The sequence below is a fragment of the Lactuca virosa genome, chromosome 4 (assembly GCF_052849685.1).
Source record: "Lactuca virosa cultivar CGN04683 chromosome 4, Lactuca_virosa_CGN04683_v6, whole genome shotgun sequence".
Classification (NCBI taxonomy): Eukaryota; Viridiplantae; Streptophyta; class Magnoliopsida; order Asterales; family Asteraceae; genus Lactuca; species Lactuca virosa.
The window spans coordinates 282,297,033-282,324,479 of record NC_136429.1 but is presented as its reverse complement, the minus strand read 5'-3'; the positions used below and the strand labels follow the sequence as shown (position 1 = coordinate 282,324,479).

General features: G+C 36.9%; 1 pseudogene; it reads right to left on the bottom strand.

The window, feature by feature from the left end:
• Positions 1–1,713: 1,713 nt before the first annotated feature.
• On the bottom strand, positions 1,714–3,513 carry LOC145108330 (aldehyde oxidase GLOX pseudogene; annotated as a pseudogene).
• Positions 3,514–27,447: the final 23,934 nt, after the last annotated feature.

The following is a 27,447-nucleotide window of genomic DNA, read 5'->3' as shown; positions in this document are numbered from 1 at the left end:
CGTTGATGAGATAATAACGATGGTTTAACGCCCAATTATTATGTCGCAAAAATTTCGTAGCACTGTTTAGTTCCGTCGCTCCATCGCAGATCTGTCGCTGAACTGTTTATATGATATATTATCAAATTAGATCATTATAATACTTCTATAGGACTTTTTGTATGTCCTTTATTTTTGAGACATACTTTCAACCGAAGGAGAACTTAATCATTTAATTTTAAAAATTTAAGATAAGCATGTAATATAATATATGTAATATATATATATATATATATATATATATATATATATATATATATATGTATATATATATATATATATATATATATATATATATATATATATATATATATATATATATATATAGACGTATGAATGTAAAAAATATTATATATGTTATTTATGTTTTATATATTTGGACATATTTGCCGCTGAACAAGAAAGTGTAAGGTTTTTCATATCCACCACAAAACAACAAGGTGACATAATTTCATGAAATGATACTAGCAACATAACCAAATTGATAAGGTTTTATGGAAAAATAAGGAGAAAGAAGTCGATCCATTAGTATTTTGTTGGATTGTGTTTCAAACTGATTCTCAATCGAACCTTTTGTAGAAAAGAATCAGGTCCAAATCTATAAAATAAAAAACTATAAATCTCTATACAAAACAATTCCAAGAAATTGGAGGTAACGAGAGCTTACCTGTGAGAAATCGTTGGTGTTAGGGGTGTAGCATGAACCTTCCGTTTTCGTGTCCCGGCAAGGAAGAGTTGGTCTTCTCGGTGATGGTGAGCGACGGTTGATTCATATCTTGAGTGACGACGACCTCAATTTGGGAGGGAGAAGAAGAATGTGCAACCGGGGGGAATGAAAAAATGCCGAGAGGTAACGTATGGAATTTGGGGGAATTATAAACCTAAGGATATAAAAGATAAGTTTTCATTGTGCAATTGGGGGGAATGAAAACCTATGGAGGGAAATGAAATCAACGACCGATTTGGTTGTAATTCTGAAGAATTATCAACGATGGATCGAGCCCATCGCAAATCCGACGTAGATTCCGTGGTAATCTCTCGTTACTCCTTTGCTAAAGGTGACAATTAAATAAACATTCGTATTTTTTATTTCCGTCGTTGAACCCTTGTAATTCCGTCGCTAATATAGCTACCGAAAATTTCAGTCGCTGATATCTTTTATTCTGGTAGTGTTTCAGACAAACAAAGCACGTCCCGTCTACCTTAAATTGTGCAAATAACCCCTTTGAAGTATAATATGAAAACAATCCTTCATCTTTTGTAATCACTACAAAATATACACCTCTCTTACATTACACCGCACTAAGCATATTAACTTAATAACTAAGACAGCACTGATATCTATTAATGTTAATCTTGAAACAATAGTTATTCTCAAGTAGACCCACCAGTTTGTAGCAAGATGTATGAAAAAGCTTCAATAATAGCTTTTCTCAAATTTCATGAGTTTTTTCTTGGTGAGAATGCTCTTGAAAGCTAGAGCACGGAAAATATAATTTACAACTTGTGCACGGCATCACTAGGACTCCTATCCAATTACACCAATTAATTTTGAACGTGCTGCATCTAGAACTAATCCGTAATACAATCACACACGTGTTAATATGTTATATGAAAACTTTTGAAATGAATAAAACAGTCAGATAGCCAAAAAGACGAATGGATAAACTTAAGTAAAATAACATGATCTCTATAATTCGGATAGATTAAAACCGGTTGACAAATGAGTGTACAATTAAAGATGAACGAAACAAAAGAAAACAATAACTGTTATGCTATATTTTGTCACTGCATTTGAACCCAAATACCAGGACTTGGGATCTCTTTGTGAACTACATATAAAATATAATTCCCTGCCGGAGCAACATTACCAGAGGGCGGTGTTGTTACTACAACTTGGTATCTTGACTTCCCCAAAATCTTGGCGGCCACGCCACCATCGAGCACCAGCAATCTTTGATTCATGGAAAAGGAGTGTGTGTTGAACGGAGGTGCCATCATTGTCACTGTGACGGAGCTTGGATCCACAATGCCTGAAACTGTAAACACAATAACTAATTGTTTTCCGTACCCTATTTTAGTGTTTTTTACAGGCAAGATTATTTTGGGGCGTAAATCAGACGAGTTTGAATCCAAATAAGAAGGAGAGAACGCCTCCAAACTCAGCTCAGTGGGATAAAGGACGTTTCCAAATTCATATTTGTCGTGGGGGTTACTTCCACCAACAAGAACTCGTCCATCTCCTAGTAAAACCGCTGTGGAATGGTAAACTCTTGGTTTGGTGCTTGGATTCTGCACTTCAAATCGAGATCCGACTTGTTTATCAGGTTGGTAAACCACCGGGCTAAGAACAGGGTTCCTCCCAAGTTCCCAACCTGCAACTCCAGCAGATGCACCATTGATGATTAAAACATGACCATTAGGAAGCAACAACATGTCACCCATGACTCGAGCCAAAGGCATGGTCTCCATCACCCATTGAGGGTTAGGGTCAGATATTTTGATCCTTCCGCATGTATCCAAAGCTCCATCAAATATCCCTTTATTTGCATTAACAAATGCTCCTTTTGGTGCACCCCCACAAATCAATACTTCAACCGCATTTACTGCTCCCTTTGTTATGCGCAGAGGAAGAAGTACTGCAGATCCGGTACTTGGATAACTCCTTGGTTGACCGTCGGGCATAGTAGGGTAAGTCTTGAGAACTTGATTGTTGGAATAGTCGAACAAAATAGCACGATTGTTGGCGAAAATGAAAAGATTCCCATCAGGATAGAGAAATACAAATGGGTATAAGTTATTCTCAACGTTAGGGTCGTTCGTTTGAACCAAAAAAGGTAAACTAGGAGTGTTCTCAGTGGCCGACATCTTGGGGTAGAACTCATAGCTAAATGCTCTGCGGCCACCAATTATAATTTGTCTGCCATCTGGCAATATATGATTAGTCGCATACCATCGCTGTTGATTCAGTCCATTACGTATCTCTTGCCAGTCGCATGAATCACACGATTTATAAATTCTGACAACACGATAACCATCATCAAAGCCACCAGTTTGGACCAATCTTCCATCGGGCATTAATGTTCCAGAGGAACACCAGACATTGCTGAGCACCATAAGTGGACGTACGGTGTTTGATGCAACATCATACTCGACTGAATGGGCAGAACAATCGGTTGTGTTAGGACGACATGCCCCGTTTGGAAGTGAGATATTGGAGACTCCAAAATCGGTGCGGTCATACACGACAACACGATCATTGGGAAGTAACTGTGCGTGCATGGCTGAAATGCCAATGCTTGGGAGGAGAACAGACCACGATCCACCTGCCGCCGGACATTGCTGGGCATGGAAGAGGAACACCAGAAAGAAGAAGAGGAGGTGATGATATAGGTGGGAAGTCGAAGGAGCCATCGCTTTGTTTTAGTTTTTTGCTCTTCTTAGAATTTGTTAGGTTTTTGTGTGTTTATGGAAGCGTTAAAGGTGGCTTTAAATACACTTTGAGGTGATGAAAAGAGTCGTCTATGATCGTTTTTCACTCGGGTATGGTTCATGAACTGCGTTGTGAATTAAATAACCCATTAGTCAACCAAAATGATAAACGAATTTTAGCCCATTAGTCAACCTGAATGATAAACGAATTCCATTCAATCATTTAAATTTAATCATGAAATATGCATTCTTAATTTTATAAGGATAGAATCAGAAGGTGGATTCATTCTCTTTGTTTATTTGTCAATGAATATTTTGTTTTATTGAATCTAATCATCAAACTATTAGTTTTCTATTTTTCAGATTACAACAGAGCCTCCGCTAGTTTTCATTTCATGCTTTCTGGAAATGTCAAGATCGAGTTTGGATATAGGGTAATTTAAAAGAAAATGTTGTTGAATTTTGGTACTTTTGGTTTTTTTTGTGAAAAATTAGGATGGGTTTACCTTCGGCCCAGAATTGCTATAACCAATAACCGATTTAAGATTAAATTGAGAACTGAAAACCTGACCGAACAAACTTTATGCAACGTGTGAAATTAATGGATTGTCATAGAATTATTATTATTGTTATAAATTTTTTTCGTTTTCTTATAATATATTAAACTCTAAAGTTTTTCAAATACAATGACATCGTAGATGGTTTTACAAAACCGTCTAACCTATTTTTTTTTTTTTTTTTTTTACTGATATACTATCTATAAAATAAAATAAAATAAAATACATATGTTCATTTCGTTTTTCTTTATAAATTATTTTCGTTTTTGTTATAATATAACCGACATTTCTCATTTTCTCATTAGTATATATGTTCAATTTAGCCATGGAAAGGTTATAATATAACCTACATTTCTCATTTTCTCATTAATGTAATTTTTTAACCTTCTTTTTTTATTTACTGATATACTATCTATAAAATAAAATAAAATATATATTTGAAAATTATGTATCATTTGTTGATATATCATTAAAAATCGCATCAAATACTTTCAAATCGATACTACTACTGTATATATTGTAATATTTGAGTTTTTAACGGATCTTAACCATATGTGTCTGTGTCTGCATTAATATAAAATTGGCATTTGGCCAACAAAAAAACCTGTAAGTATAGACATTTTATGACGAGTTCTGATCGTTCTGTGTTCCGATTAGCTTTCTCACTTTGCTTGTGTCTTATTCGTTAGATCGGTGTTCGATTTGTGTTCTCTGGCTAGATCGGTGCTCGATCTGTGTTGTTCTTGGCAATCACGGTTTATTTTTGAACTATCTTGGACATCGTCGTTTGTTGAATGGAAAGTTCGCCTGAGAGTAAATTTTAGATAACATCCTGTTACTTTTAACGGTCAACATTACGACACGATCAACCTCAATAGGTGCAAATGGTGCAATATGAGTAGTTCTACTCAGGTGGTTCATGGAATTTGGATGCCCCGGGTAATCTTCTATGCTACTTGCTGTTATTTGTTTTCGGAAAACCCTACTGTAAGTCTTTTATTTTTTGTACAGGTTCTTAGGTTAATTTTTCCCTTGTTCATGGTCCAAAGTATCATTAAACTTTGTGTGAGGCTATCTGTCTATAATTTACTTGCTTCGATCCAAGAGTGACTACAAATCTGGGTAGTATAGTTAGGTTGAGTGAGGCTTATCACTGATTCACTGAGTTCATCTGATATCTTGGTCCTTCCTTATGTGTGTTCGTCAGAACTGGTGAGACACCTCTAGGAAGGTTTGGTACTAAGAATGTTATTGATCATTAAGATTTCGATAATCCTCTATTTTTACATATATCTGATTATTTTTACCTCTATCTGATTATTATAGTAAGCTTGATGCTCTTTAGAATGAATTTGATGGTTTAACTAAAGTGGTTGAATGTACTTGTGATGCCTCTACCTGGTTTAATAATAATTCAAAATTAATGAAGCTAATGCAATTTCTCACTTGTTTGGATGATAGTTTTGGTCAAGTTAGAAGTCATATTTTACTTATGGATCCTCTTCCAGATGTTCAGGCATTTTTTTTCCAATTGTTTCTAGAGAAAAATCTCATCAAAAATGAGGTTCTCTCTCTAGTAGTTCTTCAAAAACTCAAGCCTCTGATTTTGCTGGTAAGTTTTCTGAACAAAAGAATTTTTTAATACTAATAGAACTAGAGCAAATTAGAATTTACAATGTAAGAATTATGGCTTGAAAGGTCATATTGTTGACAGATGTTACAAATTTATTGGTTTTGTAGAAGATTTTAAGTTCAGGAATAATGATAATCAAAAGTTTAAATTTGTGGTTGAGAATGTTTCTATATTGAATACTTAGGCTGATCTGTCTGCTAGTACTCAATCCAATAAGAATTCTCAAGCTGTTTGTGAGTCTTATCAATGAGAAACAAGGAAGCATATAAGTGACTCCTAATTTCTCAAGTATTTCTTGTAATTCTGTTGTTACTAGTAAAAAACGGGTTATAGATTTCGGTGCTAATCAACATAAGATACACAGTGAATGTCTTTTAGAAAATAAAGTTGATGTTTCAAAACTTGATTTGAGAGTTGATCATCCTAATGGATCTTCAACTAAGATTAATAAAATTGGTAATATGCACTTTTCCGAATCAGTAACCTTATTTGATATTTTTGTTGTTCCTGACTTTAATGTGAATTTGCTATTTGTTCATAAACTATGTAAAGACAATAAATGCAAAGTTGTTTTTGATGAGTCTAATTGTATTTTTCAGGATTCATAGTCCAAATGTGATTGTGGGGACCGATAATGAATGTGGAGGGCGCTATGATCTTGATAGCTCCCTTGCTTGTGGTAATAACCTTCAGTCTTTTAAAAATTCTCAATGTTGTGTATCTAAGATAACTTGGCATAATAGGTTAGGCCATCCTTCTGATTGGTCTCTTAATGTTCTTAGAGGGTCTTTTGGTTTATATAACTAATTCATCTTGATGTGTGGCGTCCCTATAGAGTTGCTACTTCAAATGGTTTTAAGTACTTTTTGACTTTGTGGATGATATCACAAGAGGTGCTTGGGTTTACTTGATGAAGTCTAAAACTAAAGTTTTGTTATTGGTTTTCTATGTTCTTTAATATGTTAAAAAAACATTTTAATGTTTGTGTTAAAACTTTTAGGTCAGATAACGGGATTGAATTTGTTAATAATCAATTCAATTCTTTTTTTAAAGATAATGGTCTAATAAATTAAACCTCTCGTGCTTACACTCCACAATAAAATGGTGTTGTGGTGAGAAAGCATATGAATTTGTTAATGTTTGCAGATCTCTTCTTTTTTCAGTGTGGGCCCCACCTTAAATTTTGGGGTGAAGTTGTTCTCACTGCAAAATTTTCTATTAATAGACTTCTATCTTCTGTTTTGAATAGTAAAACCCCCGTTGAGGTGATTTTTAATAAGGTCCCTGTTTTGAAAACATAAGAGTTTTTGGTTGCTTATGCTTTATTGTTAGAATATATGTTTCTAATAAACTAACTGAGAGGTCTGAAAAATTGTTTTGGGTGGTTATTCTAATGAAAAGAAAGAGTATAAACTTTTTAGTCTTGATAACAATTCTTTCTTCTTTTTCCAGGGGTGTAAAATTTTATGAAGATGTTTTTCCTTACAAAATGAAAAAAGACATTGGTGTAATTGATCAGAATTCTAATTTTTTTGTATACGACTGATGAGTTAAGTATTAGGCACTTTGTTTCCTATGATGATTTTTTCAAAACACTTCTATAGCTGATACACTTGCACCTGATGAATTTGGTTTTAGAAATCATTCTGAAGGTACAAGTGCAACAAGGGTGGCAAGGCACTTAGCCCTCATTCCATGGAGGCTATGCCTGATCCTTATGGTGATTCTGAGGAAAATATTTATCCTGATTTTGAACCATTTGGTAGTGTCTCTACAGGTTTTAGGGGGTGTGGTTGAGAGTCCAAGTTTCCATCAAAATTTTCTGACTATATTGTTGAAGGAATGTATAAGAACGGTATTCATAGAATTGTTAACTACTCAAATTTGTCTTCTGATAACCTGTCTTTTGTCTCTAATCTTAATAAAACTGTTTATCCTTGTTCTTATGTTGAGGCTTCTATTGATCCTAAATGGGTCACTGAAATGAATAATGAAATGGAAGCTTTGTACCGTAATAATACTTGGGTTTAACTAATTTGCCACCTAATAGAAATGCTATATGATGTCGTTATGTACACAAAGTAAAATACAAATCAAATGGTGAAGTAGAGTGTTATAAAGCTAGATTAGTTGCAAAAGGGTATAATCAGAAAGAGGAGATTGATTATGATGAAAGATTTTCACATGTAGCAAAAATGGTTACTGTTCGGTTTGTTGCCACTTTGGCTATTAATAATAATTACACCTTGTATCAATTGGATGTTAACAATGCTTTTCTTTGTGGTAATTTAGATAGAGAAGTTTTCATGACCCTTTCATAAAGTTATCATACCTATGGTGATAACAGGGTCTGTAAGCTTCTTAAATCCTTATATAGGTTTAAACAAGCTCCACGAAAGTGGAATTAAAGATTATCTATTGATTTATTTGAATTTAGGTTTGTTCAAAGTGTAAAAATTTATTCTTTGTTTGTTAGAGCTAAGGGTGAACTATAGTTGTGCTATTAGTCTACGTTGATGATATCATTTTAACCAGAAATAATGAGAATGAAATATGTAACACCCACAGATTCGGGCCAATCAATTAAGATATATTAAGTGTTAAAAATGACTTTTTGGTTGAAGGCTATTTAGGATAAATAACCTTAACCAAAGTTATAATGTATGTGATAAGGATTCCGTACATATAAAGAATGCTAAAATCCGATTACGTATGAACAAGTTATTCTTCTTCAAAATTTTGTGATTAAACTTGCACGAATCTGCGTATCGTAAAAAAGTGAACTTGTGATAAATTACTTTTTAGCCTAAGAGATTTGAACGAAAGTCATAGTAGTCGTTAAACCGAGAGTGTGCATATGAAGAACGTTCAAATCTGACTTAGTGAGAGGAAGTTATGATTTTTCGAAGTTTCAGCGCAATAGTGCGGGCATAAAAAACGAAATTCTAAATGGTTGATTGTTAGCCGAAATAAGCTAAATAAGAATCTAATATCTCATGAATATGAACCCGTCGATAAAAATATAGTCGAGAACGGAATTCCTATATAGAAGATATGAATTTTGCACGGACTTTAACAGTCTAAACCAGTCTAAATATGAATTTTTGTTATAGAAAGAATTAGATGCTGAGACCTTAATGAATGTTGTAGAGCTCGTCAAGGGGATTCTGGGGATATAAAGAACGTCAAAAACGGAGCTCGTATGCGAACATTATGGCCGTTCGAAGATCTATGAAAAATTACCTACTATTTACATGGCAGCACCGGAGTGTGCCACGTGGCCTGGTCGGTGATTCCCCTATTCTGAGACAAGGCGACATGGCACCAAAAAATTTGGACACGTGGCAGCTTCTAGAAGGAAGTAAGGTGGACCCATAGAATGGAGACACGTGGCAGGGCGGCTGAGGAGCCAGCAAGGCGTCTAGGCGTGGCGCCCCTGGCCCTTGCGCGACACACGCCTCTAATCCCCTATAAAATGGTGTCGAGTTTTGCTCATTTTTATCAAAAAATCCTTTCAACCTCTCTTCAATCTCTCTAGATTTCAAGTTAGTTTTTCTTGCCAACTTTTAGAATATTTTTAGAAGAATCTTTGGAATTCTAGGAGCCCTACAAAAAGGAGTATTTAGGTTGGAATTCTATCCTCATGTTTTCCTGGTTTTCCCTAAAAGGGATAGGTGTCTTGAATGGTCACGTTGGCCTGGTTGTTGGATTTCAGAAAGGCTATATGCTGAGATGGTCCGGCCTCCCAACTGTCCTACTTGGCTTATCCTTCCTTGATAGATCTTGATGTAGACATTGATATTAGTGAGGAATGTAGACTTTAATTATTATAGTCACCAGGATTACGAAACTAGACTAAATCTTAGTACTTTATGCATCTAGGTCTTTTCAAAGTACGAAGATAAACGTTGCCGAAATCATTTATCATCTACTTTTATCAAGTGAGTGTGTAGTTACTTTCCCTTTACACAAAGATATGAAGTATTTAATAATTAAAAGTTATATGTGCTTATCTACAAAGATTATCTGTGTTAGATGAAATATTATTTTGATATTTATATATTTATACCGTATATGTATATTATGAATATTATACATTGGGTAACGAAGGGTAATGAACGATTCCATAGTATGACGAAAGATAATATACCCTAGTATAATGATAGAAGTACAAATGTTACTAGTGTGCCAACAATTTTAGGAGTGGTAGTATTGCACCAACAATGCAACCACTTAGCAAAATATATGTGACAACCACCAGACTAATTCATGACAATCCTGTAGGAACACATGCAACAATGGACCTCATGCCTATTAGATAAGCACATACAACGATGAACTTCTTGCCTATTAGATAAATACATGCAATGATGGACTTCATGCCTATTAGATAAACACATGCAACGATGGATTTTGTGCCTATTAGATAAAAACTAGCAACGATGGACTTCGTGCCTATTAGATAAACAAAAGCAACGATAGACTTTATGCAAATTTGAAGGGAATACAAGCAGCGATGGACTTCGTCCGTAGAACAAATCCTTAGGAATGAAAGTAGAAGGGAACCTACTAATAAGTATTGCGCAGAAATCCTTGTAACAGTACCATCAACAACAATAACTAAGATAACCCTATTAGGTTTTAGTTCAAAAATAGTTTCATAAACTTGAAAAATATGGCAACAGAAGACTTTAATTTTGAAATAACATAAAAATTTTATACTCACCAAGGATCTTCTTTCAAGTTATAGAAAGATTAAAACACCAACCATATAAGGATGAATAAATAACAACCTTTGTAGTTCTTTGGGTCCTCTTGGGAGGCTTGGAAGTTGATGAAGAATGTGGAACCTTTGAGACACCAACAATGACTCAACTTGATGTAGATGCTAGTCCAAAACTCTTAAACCCTTAAGCTTTAAGTTCATAACCAATATGAACTTAAAGAGGGCATGAAGATGCAAGTGTTCTTCAAGTTTTCTAACCAAACTAGAGAGAATGGGAGAGGAGAAACTAGTTTTGGCCACTAGTAGGAATGAAGCAATGATCAACATTTCAAGAATACAAGCCTCTTATTTATATGCATAAAGTTAAAGTATTAACCATTAGGTCTTAACACTTTAAGCACATATGTCCCCATGTCATAAACATGTCTCCCATGCTTCATTTCTTTTTTAATAAACTAATGGAAAAGCCATACGTTTCTTCCTTTTATGCAAATTTCAAAAATTGTATAAAAAAGAGGAAAGTTAGTTTAAATTTTATAAACTCAAGGTTTATAAAATATAAACTTTGTCTTTTGAGTAAAAGACAAAAGGTTTTCAACTAGTCCAAAAAGTTGTGCATGACTTATTAATTCATACCATATGAAATAATATAATGTTACTTGCTAATGAATATTATTATTTCCATGAAATAAATACTTTCCGGTTTAATTATAAGAGTTTTACAGAATATCTATTAAAATCAATTTCTGATAAATAATCAATTGTATCAATTTGTTGTTAGTGTGACCCATTAGTATCATATGTTATTTAGCAATATTACTTTAATATGACTCTTGAGCATACTAGACCTTTCAATATGCCACTTGCGCAACACTCTTATTATACTGATATAGATAGTGGTGAACGTCTAGCAACATTTCACTACCCCAAAGACCATACGACTTTTGTGCTAATCTATCAACGCCCAATTCCCAAAAAGCTCAAAGCTACAATTGGTGTATAAGGTAAGTTTATCAGTTATCCATTTGCTACAAACATCATGTTGATTATGAGATACGGATCGCGATCAATCTCATTAGTTGTTCAACTTTTGATAAGGTGCCTTAGATGTCTAACTCTCAACACATAAGAGGAACAAATCCCATCTTGACTACATAAGCCTCTTGCATAGTTCACACCCTACCGGAAAATGGCTTTTATAGCTGCCCGGTTAAGGAACAACATTTGACCATTATCAAAGCATGGTACTCCCTACACTTAAGTCCCATTATGTATCTCAGGTATTAAGGATAAAATGATAGTATCTTTTAATCAACTATCATTCATGATTGCGATCCATGAGATGATCTTGATGCGGGTCAGTTCAATACTAGTTCTCTGACAAGTACCTATGAAACTTGGTTACAACGACTTGCCTACTTTCATCTAGTGAGAGTCAACCAATCCAATTCATATTAGTTTTACTTCATAATTGCTCCCATAATTATAACTGACTATGAACCTTTAGAATAATAACATTATTCATGGATTAAACATGTTAATATAGAACACAACAAGTATTAATGTCATGACTATAACATTATCTAATAGTTGTTGTTATAATGTTCCAATATCCAAATACTAAATCCAAATCAAAAACACATTTCTAGAATAATAAAGTCTTATAGCTGAAGTGTACCATTCATACTTAGCTCAAAAGAATGACTTTATCAATGGATCTGACAAAATTTAATTTGTGTAAATTCTGTGAATACTATCATCTCCATACTTAACTTTACTCTAGGTATAGTTAAATATCTTGGAGAATATGATTGGTGTTATTTCGTGACATATAGTCTCTTAGCTTGATTAAGTATACTCTCGAAGTCACAAAGATTTCTATGTGATCCTTGAATGGCAGAAATCAACATAGTTTTTCAATGATCCCATTCATCCAATCATATTTGAATTCAACTTCTAAAGTAATGTATTCTTATTTTGTAGTAGATTGTATCATTATGTTTTGCTTGGACCTCATTCCAACAAAACTTACCCTTCATTCCATAATGAAGTCAAAATCCAATTATAATTTATATATGTTTAGAAATTAACATCTTGTGTAGCTCTTTCCATAAAGATCCTTTCTAAACTGATTGTCTCATATACATTCTCTTAGTTCTTCTAAAGTACTCTTCGAATGCTCCTTTATTCATCCAATGACTTAACCATGTATTCGATTAGTATCCTATGACATGCTTACGACATGATCAAATACCATGTCCTATGTATAATATGGTGTAAATGATGAATTCATTTGCCAAGCAAATAGAATATAAATCATTTCATCTAGTTCAAACCTATTAGCTATGTACTTTTGAGGCTAGCTCAAAATGGTGCCATATGACAATGTCAAGAATTTTCCAAAAGAATCTTGTGTCTTGATCCATTTCAAGATATTGCCAATATATGTATAAGGACCTGAAACTTTTAACATTCATTTTTTCTATCCCTTATAGATTTTACATTCCGAGAATGTATCTTCTCCTTCCTAAGTCGTTCATTTTAGAAACACTTTCCGAGTCAAGGTGAAAACAACCTTGCTTAGTCAGAATGTGATTTGAAATGATTAAGTATGTCTTATTCATACAAGATTAGGAATTTCACTATACGCCCACTAGTTCTTAGTAAATACACATGTTCTATTCATTTTAATATAAAAACACACCTTGTGGTTTTACATAAAATGATGATTATAACATCTAGATGTTTGATTTATATCTACAAGTGGATCTCAAGCTCTACACATTTTGTTAGGATAACATGGATTAAGAAAACCTCCAGGCTAATCTATATAGATATCTTATAGTAGATGTCTATTAAGGAAAGCGGTCTTTCATGAAATCTATTTGCTATATCTCATATTAAGAATATTAATTTATAGTAAATAATATCCTTGTTGATCTAATCATAACTACTTGTGAAAAAGGTTTGATCACAGTCACTGTCATGAGTGTGATGAGGACCATAGTCAATGACATGAGTATGAGAGAATCCTTTTACTACAAGTCTTGCTTTAAATGTGTATGGTTATCCATGTAATTTATTCTTTCTAGAAGAATCATTTACTCCTTCTAGCCTTGCTATAAGGATAAATTTTAATCAAGACCGTACTTGATTCTCATACATGGATTACATCTCATGTTCATGACTCTAAGTCATTTATCAGATTCGAGATCTGACATAGCATCTTGGTATTTGAGGGATTTTCCAGAAACCATCAATAAAATCTCATCAATGATAGATTCCACATTTCTCAAGTCATAGATGATTTCTACCATTAATGCGAACAATTTGTATTTGTGAATAGTTGTTATTCAAGTTTATCAATCCTTGTTAAAACTAGTGCTAACTATTACTACATAAGGTTATGGTTCTTGAGCTGCTTCAAGTTCCATGTACCTCCCAATTACTTTGTCATTAGAAGCTTTCTTTCTACTAACTTAGTTTTCAAAAGAATAAGAGAACTTATTCTTGGTGGGTTTGCATATGATAATCTAAGCCACATTTAGAGTATTATACAAATATGTATTTAGTAGATTACGGGTTTAAAAGCTTTGGTTCAACATCGGCTTCAAATCCACAAAACGTTAAGTAAGATGAGGATGGAGCTCTTCCATACTAAATCTTATAAAGTGTTTAATCTACTTTCTAGTTGGTATTTGTATTCAAGATATAATTAATCATGATTGAAATATTATCCCAAAAAGATTAAAGGAGGATATTTCTACCGACTAGAAAGTAAATCATACCAAGTAAGATTTAATTCATCCTTTATTATCATTAAGTCCTTAGATGGTTCTTACCGGTTTGTATCTCAACTTCTAGAAACCTTCAACAAAGATTTCACAATTATGCTTTACCACCTAAAAAATAATTAAAATTACTATAGTTGTAATAAAGTTGATTTGGTATATTGTTCTTAATCTCAGACATTCATTAGAAAGGAAGTCATACACCAACGTGTATAGTTCCTTAATTATTTTCTCTATACTTTAGTGAAAATATCATTAGGAATCCTTTACATAAAATAAGGTTCACATATGTCAAATAAACAACATTATTTGCTTTCAAATATCCCTTTCTTGGTTGGAATATGTGAACACCATTTATATAATAAAGATAACAATGTCAAAGGTTAGTTTGATTTAAAACAAGTTTAAGTCAAAAGTGCTTGCATATAGAACTTAATTTTATTTATAAAAATGTTGATATTTAATTTATAATTCTATTAAGAGATCTAGTCTCATAAATAGAAGTTAATCATTTCAGAATATGAATATTATCGTTATGAAAAACGATTAAGTAAATTATCAAACATTTGAATAAAATAACTGAGACATAAATTCAGACATGCTAAATTAATACATACATTGTTCCAAAACAAATATTTTTTTACATTACAAGTAATTTATGTTCTAAGCAAAAATAATAAACTAAACTCCGAGAATGTAGTTCCAACTTGGTTGTGATCAGCTTGTTACTCTTCAGTAAATATATGCAAGCCATTTACAAATATTTGGTTAACATTTAAGTACCAAGTACCTAAGTGTTATATGAAAAGTATGAGTTCTATCTAGTAGATACTAGAAATACTAGTCTCTTCCAGACTTTCGTTCCAAATAAGAGGAGTAAATCCTCTTCCAGTGTCCAGTTTCTTCACAAAAGAAACAAGATCCATCTATTTGGGCTTTAGTAGATATATTGGGCTTAAAGGTGTTCAGTCCATAGAACATGGGCCTCTTAGATCACACTAGGTGACTCTTTTAGCATTGCATTATTCCAATGTGTAAACTAGCTTTAAATAAAATATCATTGTATTTATTGGAATATTGCTCGACTTGTTATATCATTAGATATATGTTTAAATTATCCAAGAGTTCCTAGAAGTCATGAATAACTATTCCTAGCTTGATGTTAGAAGAATCTTTAGCATCACGGTGACGCCTTTACTAGGTATCATGTTAAGGTTCATTTCTCAAAACAAATAGTTTAGGACTAGGACCTTTAAGTGTATACAATTTCATATCTCTTACGAGATTGTCTCTTAAGACATGAACCCATTCATTGAAGTTGAATTTATTGAATGTTATTGTTTCATTAAGTCATTAAATAAAATGACAATTCATGATAATGAGAATGGATTATATAACTACAAAATTTTAACAAAATTCATTTAGTATATTCAATATTTAATCTTTAATAATTAATACCCTTTTAGTTTCCAAAAACATTAATTATCAAAGTTTAGGATCCAACTTGCAAGACAAATAAATGGTTAGGTATCCTTTATCTCATCTATTTGAATTCAACCCGGTAGATATCGATTATCAATTATATATTAGTATATAATTCCTAGATTTATGGGATCTCTAATAACAAATTTAATTAGACATGCTTGATCCCATCTATGTCTCGGAACTCTCTTGCTTTGGTATCCTTTATCACAAAAGTTTTCCGATCAAATAGTCCAATTTGAAAAACTTGTGTAATCGGCCTATAACTTGGTTATAGAAATCGCGAATACACCCCACCCATCAAAAGATAACACTAAGCGGTTAAGTATCCTTTATCCCAGTAGTACATACAAGAGACGTGCGAGTGTTCTTCAAAAGGATTGCATAGATTTGAGGTTTGTAAAAAGGGTCTTTATATGTTTTATAATTCTAGTTTAAAAAACATATGATGTCATGGTTATTAGATGCATATAATAAACCATGGTATCAATTTTCATTAGAAAATCACTTTTAAAGGTTCTATGTAAAAGCTAGTTTTTATATAATTTGACGCAATTCAATTTTAATAACCGGTATTAAGTTTGAGTGCATTTGAACCTTTTATATATCTTTAATAAAACTTAATTTTTATTACTTATATAGTTGGAGTTTGCATAAGTTACAAAAATCACCATTTTAAAACTTATAATGGAGTATTTCAAAATTTGCCGTTAGTAACGACTTTATAAAACCGGGTTTTATTTTTTAAAATAATAACTTGTTACATCTTATGTCCAATTTTGAAAACCTAAACTCCATGTGATGTTTATTTTGTCCAAAATTATTTTAGCATGTGAAAAAACTAATTTTATCAAGCACACAATATAATGCATATAATAAACAACACAAACATGCATAAAAAAATATGTGCATAAACATAACCAACTAATGACATTTTTGTGAGTCAACACAAAAATGCCAAGTCCATTCGTAAAGGTACATTTAAGGGAACCAAAAAACTTCTTGTAATATTGTTATAGAAGCTCCCACTTGAGTAAACACCCATTGCTTGCAAAAGATTTGAAGATCTTCTTTAAAGGAAAAATTCAGTCACATGCAACACTTTTCAGAAAAGGGTTGCAGAAAGTGTTGCATTATGTCAACAGCCCTTTAAAGAAAAGGCTACTGTTGACAGAATTCATGACACTTTTCAGAAAGTGTCATCGTTCTGCTCAACACTTTAGTATACTCGAAAATTGCCTTTTTTGTCTTCAAAAATGGCTCCAACTTCATTTCTTGTTACAACTTTGTATAAATAAATTATTTCTAAAAACTAATCTATTACTTTACAAAAATAAACAAGAAAAGCTAAGCTATTTAATTTATTATATACCATATGAATAAATAAATTATTACAACCATTTTTATAAAAAAACCAACACAACAACACAACAAACACAATGGTCCTTTGCTAGTTTATGCACATAATATACATCAACATATACATAAAACAACATTTGTTTTTCTAAGGCAACTTTAAATGACAAAAGACGCATGAACTTTTGTCACATAAAATAACAAATTTAAAGTTGTCATAGAAAATATGTATGAACTTATTTTTATACAAAAACAAGTTAGCCATATTCTCCAAAAACTAAGATTTCCAAAAAATCAAAAAATCTAACCAAAATTGCAAGGTAGCTCTGATATCAACTGTTGGGTTTTAGTTCAAAAATAGTTTTATAAACTTGAAAAATATGGAAACAGAAGACTTTAATTGTGAAATAACATAAACATTTTATACCCACCAAGGATCTTCTTGCAAGTTATAGAAAGATTAAAACACCAACCATAGAAGAATGAAGAAATAACAACCTTTGTAGTTCTTTGGGTCCTCTTGGGAGGCTTGGAAGTTGAGGAAGAATGTGAAACCTTTAAGACACCAACAATAACTCAACTTGGTGTAGATGCTAATCCAAAACTCTAAAACCCTTAAGCTTTAAGTTCATAACCAATATGAACTTAAAGAGGGCATGAAGATGCAAGTGTTCTTCAAGTTTTCTAACCAAAACTAGAGAGAATGGGAGAGGAGAAACTAGTTTCGGCCACTAGTAGGGAAGAAAGAATTAGCAACATTTCAAGAATGCAAGCCTCTTATTTATATGCATAAAGTTAAAGTATTAATCATTAGGTCTTAACACTTTAAGCACATATGTCCCCATGTCATAAACATGTCTCTCATGCTTCATTTTTTGAATAAACTAATGGAAAAGCCATACCTTTCTTCCTTTTATGCAAATTTCGAAAATTGTATAAAAAAGAGGAAAGTTAGTTTAAATTTTATAAACTCAAGGTTTATAAAATATAAACTTTTTCTTTTGAGTAAAAGATAAAAGGTTTTCAACTAGTCCAAAAGTTGTGCATGACTTATTAATTCATACCATATGAAATAATATATTGTTACTTGCTAATGAAAATTATTATTTCCATGAAATAAATACTTTCCAATTTAATTATAAGAGTTTTATTGAATATTTTATAGAATAAATTCTAATAAATAATGAATTGTATCAAGTTGTTGTTAGTGTGACCCATTAGTATCATATGTTATTTAGCAATATCACTTTAATATGACTCTTGAGCATACTAGACCTTTCAAAACCTTAGGATAGATCCTTAGGGAAGAATAAATAAGAAAACATGGGTGGATAATCAGGTTAATTGTTTGATAATGAAAAATATTAACTATATTACTATGGGTTGAAAACCCTATGTACTCCCCAGGTTTCTCAACCTGACCCACTCAACTTCTTTGTATCACAGGTTCCAGTACAAAGTGACATTCATGATGAGAGATTCAAGGAGATGTTGACTGTTAGTCTAAGATACTATAATGCCTGTTTATCCTTATTTTTTATATTAGTTATGACATCCCAAGATTTTATGAATTAATGAAAACATTTGTTCGGAAATTGTTTTATAGGACCAAATTTCGCATATATATATATAAGTAAGATCTGTTTTAAATAAGCATAAATAAAATTTTTAAAATGACTGTAAAATTAGGGATATCATAGTTGGCATTAGGTCATTAGTTTAAACGAACTACGAATATTTGAGGATTTCTAGACTTAAACTTAGAATACTAAGTATTAATCGTGAGATGAGTGTTTATTATAATTTAGGTAATACACCTGAATTGACACAAGCACTAGCTCACTTTAAGATCAAATGCCTAATTTGCTTTTATGTGCTAAATGGTTTGTATTATAGCATACGTAAGGTTACCTATCTACATTGCTATTTCCTGATTAGATCCAAGTTTAGTTGCCAACCTAGAATTAGGAAATTTTATGTGTTTAGGTTTCTAAACATTTTATTACGGTATTAGAACTAGCATATAACTTTTCAGAGTAATAAGGAGGATTATGCGTCTAAACTTTTGCATATATATCTTCTCGTCACGGTACATTTAACGCTTGCTTTGGTGTATAGAATGTCATGGTAAAGACTCATAGTGGACTAGGAAATATCAACATGAGTTGATATCCTGAGCCTAAGCATGTGATGGGTCATGCACCCGTCATTGCACCTGCACCCGAACCTATCACATTGGCAGAAGTTCATGTAATGATGCGAACCATGCTAGACCGACAAATGGAGGAGACAATACAAATACTTATGAAGAATAAGGATAAAATCACTGCACTAGTTATGCAATTTGAGTTGAACAAGGAGCAGTCAGAAAAAGGAAACTGTAGTAGAGACATTAGACAGGATGAACCACGAAGGAGTAGGATGGACAATACTAAAAAAGAGGTTGATAGAGATGGATGTAAGTATGGAGAATTCATGGCATTCCAACCACGAATTCGTTCCAGAAGGCCAACGCCAATGGCAATGATGGATTGGATTTATGAAATAGAGATGACATTTGAGAGCTGCAACTATAGCGACAAACGAAGATATTGGTCGCAGCCAAACAACTATAGACTGATGTTTTAAGCTGGTGGAAACGCTTGCTCGACACTATGCCAAAGGGAGAAGCAATGAATATGTGATCGGACGACTTCCTTGTACAGTTAAAAAGGAAATACTACTCAGAAAGAGATCTTTCAGAAATAAGCAAGGAATTTCAAAATCCGAAGAAAGAAAATATGAGCGTTAGTGAGTATGCTGCAACCTTTACCGAGAAGATGGAATTAGTTCCTCACTTTGTTCATACTGGACAATCCAAGATAGAAATATTTGCTGATGGATTACTGTTGACGTATCCCATCGGGACTTCGCCCTTGCCTTCGAGACTCCGTATTCGTTCCTTGGTGCCAAAGCACCAAGGCTAACGTTAAAGATAAAACAGTACCAAGAGTTCCCCAGAGCGACAGGTGTAGTGCTCCGGATGCCGCTTCTAGCAGAGTCTGCACCAATAGCGAACAACCACTCATGGAACACGATCCTCCAATCAAAAGCCATCAGCCCCTACCAAACCTGAAAAGGTAGAAGATATTGTCGGAGATCTGTTCTCCCTATCCACATGTACAAAAGACACCCTTCTCTCCCAAGAGAAGGGGTCAAAATATTCCACCCTTTAACACTCCCTTTACACTTTTAACCATCTCTCCCTCAGACCCTCACCGACTTGATCGTCGGAGCCTCATTCCGGGACAACCTCCCGGACGACGACTGACAATCTTGTTTTCTTTGTTGTGATCCACAGACTCTTCATTCCCGCCCTCAGAAAGACGGAGTTAAGTCGGTGACATATCACAACAGTTGGCGCCATCTGGGCTTGCACTCAGTCCTACAAAACCCATTCAACAACACCAGGCGCCGGAAATGACGACGACGGATCGCAGCGACAAGAAGGTGACAACATTAGCCCGGTCCGACCAATGCAGTCCCTCGACAGAAGTAGTATGTCAACACTGGAAGGACAACTGCTAGCACAAACACAGACAACGCTGCCAGTCGGCTCCGCGACAGAATTCATCGGTAGTCTATGGTGACCGACTCCCGCTGCAACGGTACATCCGACCACGCCGACCATCACGATGCCCCAAAGGGCACCGACCACACAATCACAACCATCGACTCACCAGTAGCCATCCACGCGGCAGGTAGGGACCAGCACCTGGTGCCCGAGCACCATCGCATCTGCTATACAACCGATGCCTGCAGGTCACCTGTCTTCCCTGATGGCCGCCATGTCGTGCATCTCGCTATTCACACAACAACCAACGTTGAACCCATACTCCTACTATTACCAAGGCATGTACCCCACAACACAGCCGCAAAACAACAACAGTCATGGAACACCGGTGCAGGGGACGCACTCGCACATTATGGGACCAACGAAGTCGAGCATACAGTCAAATCAGATGGTGCATGAATACCCTACACAAGCGGTATATATGCCACAAACGCTGAGGTATAACCACAAGTACCACTATGAATATGGTCAAGGGTACGCCAACCCCTATCACATGCAGCATGCAATGGCCAGTGGAGCACCTGCATATCCTCACATGTACGACTCAGTACAAAGCATTAGCTCGACATTTTGCCAGGAGCTCCTGCAATACGAAATACCACATTCCGCCATGATCCTAAATATCCCGAAATACAACAGCACAACAGATCCTGACGAACACATAGATACTTATGAATAGATGATGACATCACTCCGGATGGACAAGAGGTTCACCTACACCTACTTCCCAGTCACACTATCAGGACACGCAAGCAAGTGATTCACGGCGTTATTGTCGGGAAGCATCTCTAGCTTCGAACAGTTGAGACATCTATTCCTCCACAATTTCATGCAGTTGAGAAAAGTCAAAGGAGATGCCAACTTAATCATGACATGCAAGCAAAAGGAGGGATTGTCCATCCGAGCATATTATGACCAGTTCACCTTAGCAACTTTAAGCATCCCAGGCCACAAAGAATTCTTAGTCACAGGCGCCTTCGCCCAGGTGGTACTCCCAGGCTCCCTGTCAAGAAAAATGAAAGGCACAATACCGAAATCTAGAGAGGAGCTTAAATATACTGTCGAGAAATATCTCTGACAGATCACAGGAGAAGAACGCAGACAATAAAATTTAAAGGTTGTAGCGAACGCCTACCTCAAACAAGAATCGGCCGACTCCTACTCCCACCACAACCATAAAGTGTGCTACGATGGAAACCACAACAAACAGATCAGACATTCGAGACATTCCTCTCACAGATTCTGCCCGTTCGTCAAAGACGATCCGAGGAGCCACAGGTCGGAAGTACACGCCGTAGAAAAAACCCCACAGCGGACGGAGAAGGACAAAAGCAAATACTGCGAATACCACAAAAGCAAAACACACAACATCGGAGAATGTGCGATACTCAAAAGAGAAGTAGCGGACAAGCAATTGAAAGGAGACCTAACAAAAATAACAAGGACCCTATTGTCAAAGTTTGAAGTTGACCAAAAAGATGGGAGAACCCGCAATGAAGCAAGCAAACAACCAATAAAAAAAGTGGAGATTTTCACAATAACGAGACCCAAGGATCGAGACATGTACCAACGGCTAGCCAAAGGCGATGCGATCCCGCCCGGAGGTACTCTAAAAATCAGTTTCTCGCCATCAGACCTGCGAGTGCCCAAATGGGACCCAACAGATCCAATCATAATCCCCGCCACGGTCATACAACGGAAGACCTGGCGAGCCTTATTCGACGGAGGTAGTAGCACCGATATCCTTTACGAATAGTATTTCAAGCAACTCTCACCGTGCTGGAGAAGGAATCTGAAGCCCCCAACCCAGGCACCACTCGTTGGCTTCATGGGACACAAGTTGTGGCCACTCGGAACCATAAACCTCCCATTGACTATAGTCACTGTCGACGGGAAAAACAAGTAACCAGGATAATCGAGTTCTCGGTAGTCAAGCAAAGGTTTGATAACGATATAATCCTTGGCCACCCAACACTTTTTCGATTACAGGCTATCCCATCGACAATACATGGCACAGTCAAATTTAGAACAACCAAATGTTCAGCAACAGTCACAACCATTAACACACGAGCAAATCCAATCCGGGAAATCACCACGTGGGCCACCGCGCGCATCCCAAAAAGAAGTCGGACCATGATACTCCCATACAAAATGGTCGAAGACGAGAAGAAAGACACCCACACGCCCGATAAGAAGAACAAGTGCAAGCACCGGGCATGTAACCCGGGGGGAAGGGTGCGGTAGCAACAACATTACCTTGCCAGATACATCGCGTATTGTTAGTATGAACACCAAAAAGGGTTGGATACCACTAAGCATGCCGACGCGCATTTGCGAAGAGAAGATACAAAGAACAAAGAAGAAGCCTGACAGAAAACAAAACCAAGAAACCGCAAAAGCCGGGGAACTACCCTGCAAAAGAAGATACAGACAGGAGGCTACCAGTAAAGGCAAGAGCCGGCAATTGGCAAAATATTTTCCCAGGACGGCACCTGGTCCAAAACCCTACAAAAATAGAATCAATTGCAAAAACGCAAAACCAGATGACATAAAACCTCCCAACGATGCTAACCATGCAACTGAAACTAGAGAATGGAAGAGATTGAAAATCATCTTCCGAAGGACGATTGTCCCAGACATAGTCTGTCACGTGAACACAACATCAGAGAACTTGTAAGCATAAAAAAGGCATAGAGCACAAAGGACCAAGAAGAAGAAGAACTCATCCCAATGGCGTGGGAGCCCCAGGGCCCAAGCCAATGGTCCTAGCTTGAAAGGAATCAGGAGAAGGGGCTATGTGATCAAACTCCTATCGGATAATCAAACCCCAACGCAAGACCTAGAAGTAGAATAACATCAGCTATTGAACCCCCGATACCTACCTAAACGATGTAGGTGTCTCCAAGACATCAAACAAAATATATATGCAATGAAAATTTAGAACGAACAAGTATCAATATACTTTCGTACAAACAGAAAACAAAAAACGGGTTGATCACCCATGCCGCATAACAATAAAATCATGGAAGAAAACACAATTGTAAGCCTCAAGGTTCACAATTTCCCATAACAAACATGTCAACAAGGTCTGTAGAGTAGCACCTCCTGATCATGACAAACAAGAGGGTTTAAAGGATCATAACCTTTCCCTCGAAACATATAAACTCCTAGACTTCGAGGTGACGATCTTGGTCTGGTTTAGATGACAAGGGCCAGAGTGCAACTCTCCTTGGCCCAGGGGATAGAAAATGGCCCCAAAACAAAGTCCTTTAGCTAAAAAAGGGACGTTCCAACGAAGCAGGCCAGCTAGGGCCCGCACCTAAAATCCAGCCAAAGCTTCACAATACGAGGCCGGGCCAAAGGACAAACAAAAGGATCAGATGCTCTAAATCACCAAAACTCGTCAAAACAAATAACAACCGCCCCTAAAAAGGCGACACTAGCATCTGGGAAGAATTCAAGCCAAAGATGGCCAACCTAATCCATCAAACACAAGAACATCAGAAAACGATAGTGTAATAGACCAAACGAAGGGGAATTTAGCATACACAAGATAAATTGTCTACCTGTACAACCCCCTGGGAATTGTACAAAGACCACGTAGGGACAAAGAAAAGTAGTGAAACATTGTTTAAATACCAAACAAACATAAACATTGTTCTGAAATATTCAAAGAAGAAATAAAAGCCATCACTTACCAGGGGAAGCACCAGCATGAGAAGAGCCACCTTCGACATGACTATCCTCGGCGTCAAAATCATCACACAACTACCGAAGGCATGCCATGTCGAGCTCGCCCAGGCGGAGGTAGGAGGCAAATTCTGTCTCCATAAACGCTTTCACAGCAGCGTGCATCGCCTGAATATGCTACATGGTAGGAACTGCCTCCCCAGGAATAAACTTCCCATCAATGACATGTTCTCGGATCTCCTTCTTGCCATTCTCCACACCAGCGGCGGCCATGCACGCCATCTTCATCTGCTTCACTCCCATCGCAAACTCAGAACTTATAACCACCTTGTCCACCACACGGACAATTCCTTTCTGAAGTAGCCACCCCATATCATCCTCCATACTCTTCTTCTTCGCCACCTCTTCCCCCAACTGCTTGTTAGCGCGATCCACCTGCTCCTCAAATGCCTTCTTCTCTTCCACCAACACCTCGATACGCTGGAAAAAACGGTGTAGTAAACCGTCCAAAGCAACGACCTTATCCTCCAGAGATGCCTTCTCCCCCGCCAGAAGATCATAGCGATCTTCAAATGAATGCTTATCCCCTTCTAAAACCAGAAGCTTGGCCCTCAAATCATCCCGCTCAGGCCTGATTTGAACGAGCTCGCCAGAACTGGAATTGCCCCGACGAAGGCGGGATGCAGTCGCAACCCTATATGAACCAACCTGGGCAGCCACATATAAGAGGCTGTTAGAAAGATGAGCATTTGAGAGAAGCTCCAAGGTTGCATTGGTGGTGGGGGAAAAGCATGATGGCCCCAATCGTATACCACCGTGTGCTGGGAAAGAAGAGACTCCCAAGTTATTCCCCACCTGGGCGCATACACGTCCGGCGCTGCCGGAAGAAAAGGAACAGAGCCCCCTGCAGGGTCTCCCCCAGCCAAAAGCAGAACTGGCGAGCTGGGAGCACCTTCATGACTGGCTTCCTGGTCCAAACCAAAAGCGCTTTCGGCAACAGTATCCACCGATTCTTCCTTGGGTTCACGAGGAGGTTAGGTTGCCCCATTTTTCATCCCCTTCGACTGTTTCAGAGTTTCATCATAGGGGATATACACAACTATTGTGTCTTCCTACAGAAGGAAGTCCACATTCCGCCTCTTCAGAAGGCGTTGTCCCGAGGAGCCAGCCTTGGTAGGCTCCACCTGTGGCGAATCCAGCCAGGAAAGCCGCTGCTTAGAAGTCGCGTGAGTCCTACACTGGATTAGACAAGGTGACAGATCCTCCCCCTTAGTATCAGAAGGCAGGGGGTCTTCAAAAGAAACACCATCAACAAGCGCATCAACCAGCACCTGGCCAGCAGGAGAACCGGACCCATACAGGGAAATGACTGAAGGACCGCCGAGAGCTAAAGCACGGTCAAGACTGACTGGCAGAAGAAGCGTCTCAACCAAGGGCACCTCCCGGTATTGTAGGGTGCCCTGAAAATGGCCCCTCAATACCATCTCGAAGGGAAGAATCCGCTCATGACCTGCAAGCGAGAAAAAATCCAAACATAGTTCAAGCAACGCATAAACGAGAATATATCAAAGGGGGGGGGGGGAGGAGAAGTGATTACCGTCTTTCTCGATGTAGAATTGTGTCATCATCCCTCGCGCCCTCCGGGCTGCACTCATCCCAACAAAAACAAGCACGTGGTCCTCCCAATCCCCGCCATTACCACAAATGGTATTCAGTGCTTGTGCCACAGTGGCGCTGGCCCCAAACAGTTCCGACGCTCAATTGGAAAAAGTGGTCAAGCGAGGATAACCAAAACCGATAAGATTGCGATTCACCCAGAGCCACTGATCCTGCCAGTTCTTCTTCAGATCTTTTTGGTTGGTGATGAAGGCATGAACACCCTGCCTTTAAGAAAAGGTCCAAACACTGGATTGTGTAGAAGAATTGAAGAAAGCTTTGAAGGCCCAAAATTGTGGCAGAACTCCAAGGGCCCGACAGTCGCGTTTAAAGCCAATGATCTTGTTGACGGCGTTTGGAGTCAGATCGTCCACATGAAAGCCATATTGGCACATTATCTTGTCAAAGAAATCCATTGTCGGCAGCCTCAGACCGGCCTCGAATATCAGAATAAGGACCCCGAACTTCCCTTTCGGTGGACGAGAAATTATCGCCCCCTTTCGAGGATACTCCCCACCGTGCTCGGGAAGAAAAGCAAACCGCTCTTGAAGAGCGGCGAACTCGCCTAAAGAAGGAAAGATCCCGGTATTCAAGCCATCCATGGTTTGTCGAAGAAGTAGAAATAGGAGAAGAAAGGAAAAGAGGCAGCCGAAGTGAAAAGAACGAGGAAAAGGAAGTTCGAATCAAATGTGGAAGTTTTAAATGCAAGCGGGAAGCCCAACCGGTTACAATGATGAAAACCATCTGCGAATACGCCTCCATCACGTTAGCAGTCGTCAGAAGCCATCCCCGCCGAACGCGTGTCCAGATCCAAGCTAGAACAACTCAGCTACCATAAGCTAACACAGACGTCTACTAGCATAGGGGACTTGTAGACGTATCCAACCGCGAATCCATCAAAGATAACAGAATCACTAGGTCAATAGACGAATCGGCCAAGGAGCAACGTGTAACTAATGCCGGGCCTTCGCCGTCGCCTTCGAGACCCCATATCCGTTCCTTGGTGCCAAAGAGCCAAGGCTAACATTAAAGACAAAACAGTACCAAGAGTTCCCCATAGCGACATGTGTAGTGCTCTAGACGCCGCTTCTGGCAGAGTCTGCACCAAATCTCTTGAAGACATGTTCAAAAAAAGAACCACCACCCATTCTACAGTCGAAAAGAAGAGGATGAATGAAGGATCCTTGGAATCCAATAAAGCCAAGTGGTTTTTAAAGCCTATCCCTAACAACAAGAGGTATGGGGATAATAATAAAACCAAGTGGTGAGACATGTGCAGAAGGAAGCATTATGGGCAATGAAAAGATGAGGTGGCCTGGTTCGGCTGCGGAAAGATTGGTCACCACTCTAGCAACTGCACCCAAAGCATATGTTACAAGTGTGGAGATATGGGGAATTTCATGAATAACTGCCCAAAGAAAGAAGTTGTACGAGCATCTCAGATGACTCTTACGACGGTAACAGAGGAAGCA